Genomic DNA, 15,691 nt, shown 5'->3' on the forward strand with positions numbered 1-15,691 from the left:
TCTATAGTTCTGAAAAGATACCTGAGGCAATGAAGATAGTAGCGGTGGCTTCAGGCTAAGATGAGGCTCCGGCAGTAGACAGACACTCGGTGGGGTGCGACACAGTAGATGCAATGGAGAGCACAACACGACTCCCACTCTTTGGCACAGGGGCACGGTAACACGGGATACAGGGTACAGGCAGCAGGAACGGGAAACACTGGGAACTGGAAAATACTTAGGAGACCATTTGCAAAGACAAACTAGGGTAACACAACAATGCTCGGGCAATGTTTGGGAGGGCAGGGCCCCTTTTATAGTCCAGAGGCATTCTGGGCTAATTTGCAGCTATTCTGCATGTGCGCGTACTCGCCCTTTAAAGCCAGGCATGCGCGGGCGCGCGCACCCTGCCGGAGCCATTCTCAGGACGCGGAAGTGAGTGGCGGCATCTCCCAGGAGGGAGATGCCGCCTGGAACTCACGCGCCCATGGCCGCGGAAATCAGAGAGTAAGTCAGGACGACGGTCCGCGGCCATAGACGTTACATTTATCTTCGTTTTGTAGGTGCAGAAATGTTTTAAAAGTGAGAAGCTGAAGACGTCTGAGCAGAAAACTGCAGAAATGGGTTGTGGCCGGGAGAAGTCATCATAGAGGTCTGGACCGGATGGAGAAGAAAAGAGAAAAAGAACTAGAATCTGAGATGTCACCGGTGAGTCACTTAATGTAAATGTTTATTCTTCTTCTAATCAGTAATGTAGTCACTGTATGATCTGCAGCGAGATGACGGGTGGTTTGATTATGATATGTTTTATTTTTCCGTGAAACAGCATCTCCCAGCATATCCTTACTATTGTTCGTGCCATGCTGGGAGCTGTAGTTTTACGCCGTACAAACCTATACTGCAGGGGTTGCACTAAATTGAGCTGTATTTGTTCTGGTACTGTATATACTGTATGTACTGAGCTTTGTTCTGGTATTGTATATATGTATTGAGCTTTGTTCTGGTACTGTATATATGTCAGAGCTTGGTTCTAGTGCTGTATTTATGTACTGTGGTTGGTTCTGGTACTGTATATATGGATTGAGCTTGGCTCTCATGCCGTATATATGTTTGAGCTTGATTCTGATGCTGTAATTATATAGGATATATTTATAATATCAAAATTGCAGGGCAGATGGAATTGTTTTTAATTCAGTGTATATTAAATGGGAACCTGTCTGGTAGTTCCCTTGAACCGCTACCATGCGGTAATACATATTTAGTGTGGTTGAGAAAAGACACATGTCATCCACATGACCTGACAATATTTCCAAATGTATGTTTTTTTCAGATGCAGCAAAATCTATAAAATCAACTCTTAAAACGGTGCACACTATATGCTAATTACTCATTAAAGGGTCATAAGGCGGTGCCGCTATCCTGAAGAGTCACATAGTCCTCCCTCCAAACCCACCTTTCCATGTTTGATTGACATCCCCCTGGCTGATACAACTTTCTTGGATGCGCCATTGCTTTGTATTATTTGGGCACGCACCGTGCAGCGAGGTGTACTCGGCCCGGCTTCATCACTGCACCACGCATGCCAGGGTAGTACAAGGCAACGGTGCATCCGCAATAGTTTGAGGAGGCTAGTAGTGATGCAGAACAGCCAGGGAATGTCAATCAAAATCTGGGAGGCGCCATTTTAATTTTTGCTTTAGCTAGCAGAAACGCTAAAATCGGCCCTGAAGCTGCAGGCCACTTAGGCCTGCAGCCTACACGGCGCTGGATAGACTTGCTGCGCAGGCCAGCGTAATCACTGCATCACGGTCTGCGCATGTGTCCCGACCGGAGCGTGTGCAGCACTCTATCCATCGCAAGAACGGAGCAAGGTAAGTACCATATATATTTTTTTGGGGGGTCTGTGTGGCATTATATACAAGGGAGTAGGGTAGCACTATATACAAGGGGGCAGGGTGGCACTATATTCAAGGGGGGAGCAGGGTGGCACTAAATACAAGGGGGAAGCAGGGTGACACTATATATAAGGGGAGGAGCAGGGTGGCACTATATACAAGGGGGGAGCAGGGTGACACTATATACAAGGGGGGCAGGGTGGCACTATATACAAGGGGGAGCAGGGTGGCACTATATACAAGGGGGTGGCAGGGTGGCACTATATACTAGGGGGGCTGTGAAGTACTATACACAAGGAGGGAGCTGTGTGTCACTATACTGGGGGATGTGTGGCACTATACACAAGGGGGAGCTGTGTGGCACTATACACAAAGGGGAGCTGTGTGGCATTACTAAGGGGGGCTGTGTGACACTATATACTAGGGGGGGTATGTGACACTATTTATAAGGGGGAGGGCTGTGGGGGGCTGTGTTTGACACAATATAAAGGGGTCTGTGTGTAGCACTATCTACTAAGTGGGGGCTTTGTGGCACTATATACAAGGGAGGGGGTTCTGTGTGCCACTATATACAGGGGGAGCTGTATGGCGTTATCTACAGTGGGGCTTTATGGCGTATCTACAGGGGGTCTGTATGCCACTATCTACAAGGGGGAGGTGGGGCGCTTTCTACAAGTGGGGTGTGACACTGTCTACAGGGGGGGGGGGGCTGCATAGCACTGTCAACAGGGGGCTGTATGGCACAATCTTCAGGGGCACGGCACTATCCATAAGGGGGGCTGTGTGTGGTACCTAAAGTAGACCCCAGTCAAAAGTTTGCTATGGGGCCCTGTCTTTCCTTGTTACGCCCCTGACCAGAGTCAAAGTTTCGGGCAGAGCGCTACTAGCACTCTGCCTGGGACACCTGCTCTGCTCCTGACATCACTGTCCATATATGGATAGTGATGTTAGGAGCAATACCAGAGCCAATGTCCTGGGCAGAGCACTAATAGCACTCTGCCTGGGACACTGCTCTGCTTCTGACATCACTGTCCACATAAGGACAGTGATGTCAGGGGGCAACCCCAGATCTGGAGTCCCGGGCAGAGCGCTATTAGCACTCTGCTTGGGAGTCTGTAGCCTAGAAAATGGTAGAGTAGGGAGCTACCTCCCTGTTCTGCCAAAGCGTTGAATAGTATCTGCATCCCAAGGCTGCTAGCAGGATGACTGGGCATGGGGATGGGACCGTGACGGCGGGCGGCAAGGGCCCCCTCATGCTGCGGGCCCCTTAGCAGTTGCTTAGCCCGCCTCCTAGAAAGGGGCTACCTCTAGAAGCAGAATCCCGTCAGCAACACTCTGGCTGGGGATTCCACTTCTGGAGGAGCCATGACAGCAGCATCAGCACCCAGCGACTGATTGGGTATTGGGCCCCGGCATGTGCCCGGGTTCGCCGGGTGCTGACGCTGGCCCTGGATGAAAACATTTTAAAGACTTTACCACATAAAGTGAGTCAGATTTGTCAGACATGTCGGATTTGAAGGTTGAGGCTCAATCAGGAAGGTCAAAACTGGCTGCAGCGTAAAGGGGTTAATTGACCGTATGTTATCAATAAAGTTTTTAGAATGCGTATACGGATATTTCATGAGATGTTCAATTAATGTGGAAATGGGAATGCAGTCTAATTTTACTATTACTTTGGAGCAACATTTAGAAAACGTTCAGGGGTCTCTTAGTCTCTGCTGCCGCTCTGCTCCACATCCGGCTACGCCCCGTAGCCGGAGGTGGAGCAGAGCGGCAGCAGAGACTAAGAGCTCCGTGAACCAGCGGCATGCAGCGGCACACAGCAGGCACGTATCTGCCTTAATCCTCCCCTGCTCACCTTCTCCAGACAGCTTATACCCCAAGGCAGCGGCGGTCATGACCAGGACACGGAGAAAGCTAAATTCACCTCTTTCTTCTCCAGCGCGGCCCTGAGCGAAGATGGCGCCGGACATCATGGTGCAGAAACATCCACGCTACAAACAATGAGCCCTCAGTCCTCTCCACATTCCAGCGCTGCTAGAAACACTGAAAGCTCTATTTCACAGCAGAACAAACAAGGTGAGCTCTGCAAACACTCTCCTCCCTCTCATTTCACTCATTATAGCAAAACTGTAGGTGATTTTACTACTAATCGTTAACCAATCTGTACATAGCGATCCATACATAGCAATCTTAATTCAGAGCAACCCATCACTATCTCTGATAAGTGAACCCTGCTGATTGAGCTAAAAGATACTATTCACACTGATACCCACAATGCAGTGACGTCTCTGCATACTGACATAGTTGTTATTGGAGGATGAACTGCACATCTTGAGGATATGGTGGAAGAATTTACAGCTCACAACAGTTTAATGGATGCACACAATGCTGCAGAGGATGATTTATCTATCATTAAATTGAAACTAGCTGACCTGGATGATCATTCCAGGCATAATAACATTTGCTTCAGAAATATTCCTGAAACATCTCAGATCATAAAGTAAGGGAGTTTCTCACAGATTTATTTGCAGCACTGATTCCTAATGCTCCTGACAGATATCTGTTGATTGATAGGGCCCACAGGGTTCCCAAACCTAAGCACTTGTCTCCTGCAATACCCAGAGATGTTCTAGCACATTGGCTATTCTTCCATTTTAAAGATTCCCTATTGAAAGCCGCGGTATCTAACAAAAATCTTCCAGAAAGATTCCAGAATATTTCATTATATGCAGACTTGTCACTGACTATATTAGCTAGGAGAAGAGAATTCACTAAGACCACTCAAGTTTTGTGAAACCACAATATCCTGTACAAATGGGGTGATCATTAGGAAGAATGGTATAACCTATTCTGTCTCCTCTACCAAAGAAACAGCTGCTCTCCTTTTTAAATGGTCTCTAGATTCTCCACTAGATGGCGATAATTCACCACCAAAGAAGAAGCCAGTTACCATCCGTCAAGAATGAACCACTGAGTAACCTCCTAGATCTCCTTCTACTCCTGTTACTTGAATTGATGTACGTTAATCCACATCATTAAGAGCTTGTTTTGTTTTATTCTTCTTGCTTCAACAAGATACAAGCCCCCCCTAATTGCAACCCCCTGCAACTTCTCCCTCTACTGACAGGCTGTCAGGTGAGGGAGAACGATAACAGTATTAATAAAGCACTTCTTTTTTTTCAAATATCTATCTCTCTCTCATATCTATCTCTCTATCTCCCTATCATCTACCTACCGTATGTAATGTCCATGGCTGCGGACTGTCCGCTCCAGCCTCCCGCTGACAGCCGCAGCCACGAGTCGGCAAGCGCTGGCCCCTGCCTCCTACTCAGGAGACGCCAGCGCTTGCATCCACTCACCTCCGCCGGAGCCCGCAGGGTGCGCACGCACGCTCGTCCCAGCTCTTAAAGGGGCAGCGCGCGCATCGGACATCTTGAACGACCTTTGACCCGTGAGTACCCTGGGCTATAAGAGGGGTCCAGCCCCCTAGTTCGATGCCTGAGCGTTGTTAGTCTTTCCCAGTCTTTCTCGCAAATGGTTCCTTATTGTCTCCCGTTCCAGCTGTTACCCGTGCCCTCTTACCGTTCCTGTATTCCGTATTGTTCCTGTGCCTACCAGCGTCAAGAGCCATCTGCCATGTCAAGTGTCTTCTTCCACGTCAAGTGTCATCTGCCACGTCAAGTGCCATCTGCCACGTCAAGTGCCATCTGCCAAGTATAGTGTCATCTGTCACGCCTAGTGTCTTCTGCCACGCCAAGTGTCTTCTGCCACGCCAAGTGTCATCTGCCACGTCAAGTGCCATCTGCCACGTCAAGTGCCATCTGCCACGTCTAGTGTCATCTGCCACGCCAAGTGTCTTCTGCCACGCCAAGAGTCATCTGCCACGTCAAGTGTCTACCGCTTCATCGGATACTGCCCGCCACTTGCCGCACCTGCCTCCATCCGTGCTGAAGCCACAGCCACCGCCCGGACTATTTCAGGTACCCAAGCATTACTATCTGCCATTTACTTCCGCATAGACTGTGACCTAGTCAGCTGCCTCCCCGCTACGGTGGAGCGGCCTAGTGGGTCCACATACCCTGTGCCCGTGACACCGTATATATCTCATATCTATCTAACTCGTGCGTGCATGGTGCTTGTGGGGGGTTATGTCTTGGTTTGTGGGTGTGTGTGTGTGGGGGGGGGGGGGGTGCGTGCAGGGTGCGTGTTAGCGCCTTGATAATGGCAGTTGTCTGTTTGGCAACGTCCATTACTAAGCCGGGGCTTAGTGTTAGCCAGTAAAAAGACTCGCACTAACCCCCCATTATTACCCCGGTAACCACCGCTACCAGGAGTGGCGGGAAGAGCCGGGTACGATCCAGTACCCGACTGTTGTTATAGTCGGGCACTGGGGCAGCTGCAGGCTGGTATTATGAGGCTGGGAAGTGCCAAAAACTGTGGCCCTTCCCACCCTGGTAATGCTAGGCTGTGGCTGCTATGTTGTATCTGGCTGATTATAAAACATGGGGGGAACCCCATATTGTTTTTGTACAAAAATAAAATAAAATTCCAGGTCCCCCCAATTTTTCATAACCAACAAGATACAACATAACAGCAGCAGCCTAGCATTATCAGGGTGGGAAGGACAACGGTTTTTGGCCCTTCCCAGTCTCATATTACCAGCCTCCGGCCGTCCCATTACCTGTCCATCATTACAGATGGTACGGTACTAGATTTTACCCAGCTCTTCCCAGCACCCCTGGTGGCAATGGGTACCGGTGTAATACTGGGGGGTTGCTGCTAGCCTTTTCACTGGCTCATACTAAGCCCCGCCTGACCCATTAATTTATTTGGGGACATGCACACTGCCGTTTATGCATGAAACAAAAATGTGACATAATCTACGCCCAGGAAACACATTTTAATGAATCTGATGCTTCAAGAATTCATAACAAACATTTCCCCATTATCTTCTACTCTCATGCAACTGATAAGATAGCCTAGAGACACAATTGCCTTTCAATTAACTTCTTTGATATCTGATGGTGAAGGCAGATATTTAATAATCACTTGTCTTATCAATAACACCATTTAAGGTCCTTTTACATCGGCCGTTAATCGGTGCTCGTTTGCTCCTGTCACACGGAGCTTTGGATGGGGACAAGTGGTTGTTCGTCCAATCGCTTATCCCCACATATTTGTATCTTGTCTGCAGCGCAGGGAGATGTGCTGCCAACACCGATAATATTTTACTAAAATGATACGACCAGCAGATGATCGAGCGTTTTCTATGAACGCTCGTCTGCCCGATACTCACCCAGTGTAAAATCCCCTTAACTTTAGTCCATCTCCATGCTCCTAATACTCATCAACATAAATTTAACAAAAGACTGTTTGATTTAATAAAAAAATAAAAAAAGTAACCTAATAATTTGTGGAGATTTCAATAGATATCCTAAACTTGATAGGTATCCTACAAACCTTAAAGATAAAAATTACAATCTATACAAATTATTACATAGAGAAGAACTAGATGACACATGAAGAGTTACTCATGCATCTGAGAAAGATTTCACCTTCTCCAATCCACGCAACACATATTTACTGTGACAACCTGGGGCAATTTAGCTCACAGGATCGCCATCTCCAGGGCAAGATGGTTGACACACATAGAAAGTTCACTCCAACACGTTGGATAAGGGTTTAAACCAGCCACAGCCAGCTTTATTGTCTTCAACACAGCAAGCAGTTTTACAACTAAACTATACAAAATAAACCCTAGGCCATCCGGCCTCTAACTAATCCATTCAGTGTTCCTCACTAAGAGACCCTGAGCCTTGTGCCCAGTACTTCAAAACATACACAGCTTTACGATACATGGTGGTGACTCTCACAGGCTAGCATGTCTGTTTTCCCCAGACTGAGCCCTGTGTGAATAGCGCACACCTGATTTAAAGAGGCGTCTCAGGTGAAGCTTAACTTGGCTCATCAGATAGCCCAAGACACGGACTGTCTGTATGGAGTGAAAGCCTGTCCTTCTCCTTCACACTCCCGCAAATCAGGCCCTATTCCGGGTTTTACACCCAAGCAACAGCAGAGAAAACCCTCTCTGCTGTACATGCTCCCTGGTTGCTTGAAACCTGACAGTTTCTGCCATAAATATTAATTACGTGTCTGGTACGTCGGCATTGCAGGTAAGTTACTGCAGCCCGACGTACCAGACACGTTCTGAAGAGGAAGCAGGCACAAGGCTAATATACAGCTGACAGCCCGCTGCAACGGCAGTGATCACAGTTAATGCCGGTCACCGCCGTTTAACCCCTTAAATATGGCAGTTAATAGCTACTGCCGCATTTAAGTGGTTGACTGAGGGAGGGGGCTCCCTCTGTACCCTCCGCCCCCCCAGAGCGATTGCGTGTGTAGATGGTTGCTATGGCTTCCAGGAAGTCAAGCAACGGCTTTGTGGTCGGCCAGATATGGAAACCCATTAGGTCCTGCCATAGGCAGGACCTAATATGCTTGACTGCAGGGAGCAGCAGGCACTTTCTTACCTTTATTTTCCTTAATTATGCCACATCACTTAACGCTAAGGCTGCGTTCACACGACCTATTTTCAGACGTAAACGAGGCGTATTATGCCTCGTTTTACGTCTGAAAATAGGGCTACAATACGTCGGCAAACATCTGCCCATTCATTTGAATGGGTTTGCCAACGTACTGTGCAGACGACTTGTAATTTATGCGTCGTCATTTGACAGCTGTCAAACGACGACGCGTAAATTGACTGCCTCGGCAAAAGAAGTGCAGGACACTTCTTTCAGATGTAATTTGAGCCGTTCTTCATTGAACTCAATGAAGCACAGCTCAAAATTTACGGCTGTCAGAGAAGCCTCGCAAAATGCGAGGAAGAGCATTTACGTCTGAAACGAAGCAGCTGTTTTCTCCTGAAAACAGTCTGTCATTTCAGACGTAAAAGCCTGCTACCGTGTGCACATACCCTAACAAATAATCATGCGACACATCAGTTTCTTTAATGTGGAGAGGGTTCAGCCACAGCTTTTATTTATTAATTTTACTTCGACTTGCTGTGGTAAAACATGACAACTTACCGGCGGAATCATAATGCACAAACCGGTCTCCCAGCTGAGTGAGACGTCCGTCGGCCCATAGCCCACAATTTAACTAAAGAACCGCCACAAGGAGAGCATGTACTCCTACACTGCGCTCCCACCCCCACCAAGCAAAAACAAAGCCTGTAGCTCCGATAGGAACACTCATGCTTGAAACAACCAAGACCATAGAACCTGTAATGCCCCTCATTGAAAAGCCAGCAGGTGCCTGCTCTTTAAACAGCCACCTGGCCCCCAGAGGCTGCTGCTGGCCCAGTGACGTCCGATGAAAAGGAGTGCACCCGCTGTGACATCATTAACCTCAACCACACATCGGTGGACTTAACCTCCCAACCAGCAGACAACTGGAGCGCCAAGCGATGACAACATTATTTGTCATATCGCCAGCACGCTGAACCTTTGTGAGCCTTAAACGCATTATAAATCACATGAACATAAACAAACAATTCAGAAAACCTCTCTGGGTGTTGTTGACCCATAACACAACCTGGACAGAAAAGGCTTGCAGCCGATTGCTCATTGTCTTTGCGACTTTGAGCCACTTATCTAAGGGCAGTCCCATATGCCTCTTTTTATCAACTGAAGTCTGATCTACAGAGACTAGGGACCATGTATCTATATAAGCATTATCCCATATTTTCTGCTTAATGTCCTCACTAACGTGAGCTCCCAGCGGACTAACCCCGCAAAAGAAACCCTCCTTATAAACCCCATCCGGGACTAACGGTGGTGCAGTAGAGGGGGTAGGGGAAACTACAGTAGGGATCAGTTTATGAACTAAACTTTTCAAAACCCCAACACATCATTACCCACCCCCAAGCCCCAGCAAAGGGGAACTCACCAGTCAAAGGCACCACCGATGAAGTAGATGGTTCAGCCAAAGACACTCTCTCTGGCAACCCCGACGGTGTAGAAGGAGAGGGCGGTTGCACCCCCAGTCGGCTGGAAACTGATGGACACCGGGGCTCCCACCTCACACGGTGTCTGCGGATCGGACTATCGGAACTCGAAGAGCTGTAGGACGAGCGTTCCGCTAAAGAGGAACGGGACCTCCATCTTGAAGATCTTGACCATGCAGATCGACCAGAGCTCCCTGAGACCCTCCACTGGCATCGGGACTGGCGATGATAATACGGGCAGAATCATGGTGGAGATGGTGGGAACCCCGGGAAACGGAACACGATGATCTGTCATCAATTTGCCAATGAGCACCACCAGCCGCCACAACTGGGGACAGAGGTGGTACTGCGGCCGGCTGCTGCGCAGCTGGCATTATCTGAACAATAGGGGAGGGGAAGCCAAAACCTGAGACTCAGGTGTCAGTACAAAACGGAGTTCAGGCTCTAAAGATACCCCTGCAAGTTGAGGTACCGACAGGGGAAAGACCTGTGACGGGGCGATGTATCAACAGTTCCAGGAGGCATAATGATCCCAAAGGAGCCAGACTCATGGCTTCTAGAAGCCTGCTGACCCATGTTTAGCGCCACTTGCAGAGTTCTGGCAGCAGCGGCAGAGAAACCCTGCGCTATCGTGTCAAGCGCATGAGGTGGAGGCGGGGCTATATCACTCAGCATTCGCTGAGGAATGCAAGCAGGGGGAAGAAGAGCGGTGGGTGAGGGATTTATTGCCAAAAATAACCGAAGCACCCGCCATAGGAAGTTGTAAAGCGGCTGGGGAAGTAACGCCCACACCGATCTCCCAGCGCCGCCGGGAACCTGGAGAACTAGGGCTTAATCGAACCTGCGGTCTCATACGCCAACGAGGCTGCCCATTCGCCTTACCAGACAAGCCAGCCGCAACAGGGGAAGACATGAGGGAAGGAGTGTCTACGCCAGCAGCCCCAAGGGCAGAGACAAGCCACCAAATTCCTTCGCTACTAACCTTCTGCACAAACATTTCCAGAAAGGGGTCAGCCATGACACCGGTCCCACGCCACACAACTTTTCTCTCACAGATGCAGGCAGAAAAGAGGCAGAATCTATGGGGAAGTAAAATGTATACCCCCTAAGCACATGGCCTGTCAACCACACCTACCACTCAACCCTTTTCTCACCTACATGTGGCTTGCCTGCCTGACTATCTGCCCACTTTTAAACCTGCCCCTGCATTCAGCTATTGCCACTCCTAAGCGGCCAGGCCCATTTACAAACTGTCAGATGAAAAATGACAATTACAATACACTGCACTACATAAGTAGTGCAGTGTATTGTACTGGAGATCAGAAGATCAGATCTTCATGTCCCCATGTAAGTGTGAAAAAAAAGTTACCCTCATCAAGTAGTTTATAATTAAAAAAAACCTGAAAAAAATGACAAAAACTATACATAATAGGTATCGCCGTGTTCGTAACGGCCTGATCTATAAAAAATATAACGTTATTTTTACTGCACATCGTAAAAAATTAAGTAGAAAACAAAGACAGCATTTCTTTTTTTGGTCATCTTTTGCTCCATTTTTTTTTTTTTTTAAAGTAATCAAAAAGTACAATTCGTTACGCAAAAAATAAGCCCTCCCACAGTGATATCAACTCAAAAACAAAAAAGTTATGGCTGTCAGAAAATGGTGACACTAAAACAAGATTTTTTTTTTTAGAAAGGGGTATTTTTATAGTGTGAATGTAGTAAAACGTAAAAAATATATATAAATTTGGTATCGCTGTAATCGTATCGACCCACAGAAAAATGTTGTTTATACTGCACGGTGAACACTGTAAAAAAGAAAAAAGAAAATTATGCTAGAATTGCTGTTTTTTTGTTTCCTTGCCTCCCAAAAAATTGAATAAATAGTAATAAAAAAAAAAATTGCATGCACTCCAAAATAGAACTAATAAAAATTATAGTTCCTTCCACAAAAAATAAGCCCTAACACGAGCTGCGTCAACAGAAAAATAAAACGTTATGACTCTCAAAACGCAACGATGCAAAATGATGCTAAATGATGGCCCAGACAAATCTTTTAGGTCCAGTCGTTTTTCACTAAAAACCCCTCATCATCATTTGGTAGACTGCACAGGTGGACCCCATAGATGTAGCAGAGATGAGAGAAAACCTTAGGGCCTTGTGCTACTTATAGGGCTAGTGAAGAAGTCAAAGATTAGGCAATACTGGAGCGCAGATATTTTGTATAATACCCAAAAAACCTGGCCTGTGCATAAAGGATTGGTTCAAAGCGTACCACACCAATCCATGTATTATTAATATTATTTTTCATTCACCCCATTATTACATCATCCTATTATGCCCTGATGTACTCTGCCCAGCTTACATATATTGTAAAGTCTCCACTTCAAAAACCAAATGGCGCTCCTTCCCTTTACAGCCTTGCTGTGCGTCCACATAGCAGTTTACGACCACATAAGGGGTATTGCCTTACTTTGGAGAAATTGCGTGACAAATTTTGGAGCGTCTTTTCTCCTGTATTCCATGTAAAAATGAAAATGATTGAGCTAAAATTACATATTATTGGAAAAAATGTGGATTTAAATTTTCATGGCCCAATTATAATAAAATCAATTAAACACCTGCATGGTCAAAATATTCACTACAACCCTAATTTAATTCCTTTAGCGATATAGTCTCACATATTGGCTCACATCTGGGGAATTTCTACTGTACGGTACCTCAGGAAGCTTTGCACAAGCGACATGGCGCCCAGAAACCAATTCAGTATAATATGCGCTCAAAAAGCCAAATGGCGCTACTTCCCTTCTGAGTCCTGCCGTGTCCAAAAAGCAGTTTGCAATCGCATATAGGGTATTGCTGTACTTGGGAGAAAATGCTTTACAAACTTTAAGGTGCTTTTCTCCTATAGTCCTTGTGAAAATGCTACATTTTGAGCTAGAACTACATCTTATTGGAAAAATTTTATTTTTATTTTTTGTCACGTCACAATTCTAATTCAGCTAAAACTTGTAAGGTCAAAATGCTCATAAAACCCCTGGATTAATTCCTCAGGCGGTGTAGTTTACCAAATAGAGTCACCTTTTAAGGGTTTTTACTGTACGGGTACCTTTGTGGCTCTGTAAATGCAACATCCAGCATTTACAGAGGAATCAATCAATCCAGCAAAATCTGCTTACAGCTACGCCTTATTGGAAAATAAAATATTTTCATTTTCACTGCCCATTTCTAATAAAATCTATGAGACACCTGTGAAGTCAAAATGCTCACTACACCTCAAGATGATTTCCTCAATGGGTGTAGATTGCCAAGTGAAGTCACTTCTTGGGAGCTTCTACTGTACTGGTACCTTCGGGGCTTTGCAAAAGCCACATATTGCCAAGAAAGCAATCCCGCAAAATCTGAGTTCCAAAAGCTGAAGGGCATGCCTTCCCTTCTGAGCCCTGCCGCGCGCCCAAACAGCAGTTTCTGAACACATTTGGGAAAACATTTTATTTTTAATTTTCACTGCCCAATTCTAATAAAATCTATGGAACACCTGTTTAAATCAAAATGGTCATTAATCCCCTAGTTGAATTCTTTGAAGGGTGTAGTTTTCAAAATGGGGACTTTTTTGAGGTGATTCCTTTGTTTTGGCACCACAAGACCTCTTCAAAGGTGACATGATGCCTAAAATATAATCTAATACAAATAAGGCCACAAAATCCACGAGGTGTAAATTTCACCTCCACATTTCTTCAATTCCTGTGAAATGCCTAGAGGGTTAAGAAACTTTCTAAATGCTGTTTTGAGTACTTTGGGGTACAGTTTTTAAAATGGGGTGATTTATGGGGATTTCCCAAAATATAGGCCTCTCAAAGGTACTTCAGTACTGAACTGGACCCAATAAAAATAGGCTTTTGAAATTCTCTTGAAAGTGTGAGAAATTGCTGCTAAAGTTGTAAGCCTTGCAACGTCCTAGAAAAATAAAAGCATGTTCAAAAAACGATGGCAACATAAAGTAGACATTTGGGAAATGTTAATTAGCAACTATTTTGTGTGGTATTACTATCTGTCTTACAAGCAGATAAATTCAAATTTAGAAAAATGCTAATTTTTTAAGTTTTTCTCAAAATGTTGGTATTTTTCACAAATAAGCAATTTATCAACCAAATCTTACCCTTGACATAAAGTGCAATTTGTCACGAGAAAACAATCTCAGAATTGTTTATGATAGGTAAAAGCGTTCTAAAGTTATTACCACATAAAGTGACACATATTTGAATAAATCGACTTCGTCTTTAAGGACAAAATAGGCTCAGTCCTGAAAGGGTTAAAAAGCAATTAATACAAATGAATATTTACAATAACACCGTAGACCCATTAAAAATTGTCATTCCTAATCTCTCACTTTCTAATTTTAAAATAATAATGTGACGAAAGTCCATCAACTATGGGAAATGTCACGATCTGCGGGTATGTGAGCCATACCGCTGCAGCGGCATAGCAGCTGGCCAAACAGTGTACCAAGTCAATGTATATATAGTCCAAGCACAAAGGTACCTGTAGTAGTACAGACAGTAGCAACGGCTAGGCTCAGATGGGACCTTAGCAGCAGACACCAGGCGTGGTGTAACACAGCATGTGTGACCGGTGGCACAACACGACTCCAACTTCTAAGGCATCGGAACAAGGTAGCACGGGATACAGGATACAGGTAGCAGGTATGGGAACACTGGAACAGGATAACACTAAGAGACCATTTGCAAGACTAACATGGGTAAACACAACAATGCCCAGGCAAGGAGTAAAGGGGCAGGCATCTTCATATAGTCCAGGGAATCATGGGCTAATAAATGATTATTTTCATGTGCGTGCGCTGGCCCTTTAAGGCTGGGCACGAGCATGCGTGCGCAACCTACGGGACACAGCATAATGGAGCGGAAGTGAGCGCTGGCGTCTCCTAGGAAGGAGATGCGGCCCAGCGCTTAAAGATCCATGACTGCGGCCGTTGGAATTACGTGTACTCCTACGACCCCTCTTCTTGCGGCCAAAGCAAAAGAGGTACTTCTTAATAAGGGTAGGAGCATTGAGGTTCACTTCTGGCTCCCAGGACCTCTCCTCTGGACAAAACCCCTTCCAATCCACCAAATAAAAAGTTCTTCCTCCTACTTTTTTGAAGTCCAGGATCTCCTTAACCTCGAAAACACATCTGAAGAACCGCTGGGAGGAACTGCAGGGCTAGGCTTTTTTGTTCAGCGGTTCAGAACCACAGGCTTCAGGAGGGAAACATGAAAGGAGTTGGGGATCTTGAGGGTAGAAGGCAGCCAAAGCTTGTAGGAGACAGTGTTAATTTCCTGTAGGCTCTCAAAAGGTCAGAGGAACCTGGGAACAAACTTTTACGAAGGCACCTTTAGACGGATATTCCTTTACGACAGACAGACTTTGGTACTCGGAAGATACTGAGGCGGCACTCTTCTTCTTGTATCTGCCTTTAGCTTAATGCGATCGACTGCCAGCAGCATAGAGGACCGGGTTTGCTGCCAGATCTGTAGAAGTCCCCGAATGCAGAGTCAGCTGTGGGCACCTGGGACTTAGCTGAACCAGTAAGAGGAATTTGTGGATGTTGGCCATAGACAATGAACAATGATGTAGAAGCAGTGGACTCACTTGTGTGGTTGTTGTTTTAGAACTCAGCCCATGGAAGAATCTGCACCCAGTCATCATGCTGCTTGGAGATGAAGTGTCGGAGGTAGTTCTCCATGATTTGATTGATCCTCTCAACTTGACCATTGGACTGGGGATGGTAAACTGAGGAAAAGTCCAA

This window comes from Rhinoderma darwinii, chromosome 3 (genome assembly GCF_050947455.1).
Source record: "Rhinoderma darwinii isolate aRhiDar2 chromosome 3, aRhiDar2.hap1, whole genome shotgun sequence".
Taxonomy (NCBI): domain Eukaryota; kingdom Metazoa; phylum Chordata; class Amphibia; order Anura; family Rhinodermatidae; genus Rhinoderma; species Rhinoderma darwinii.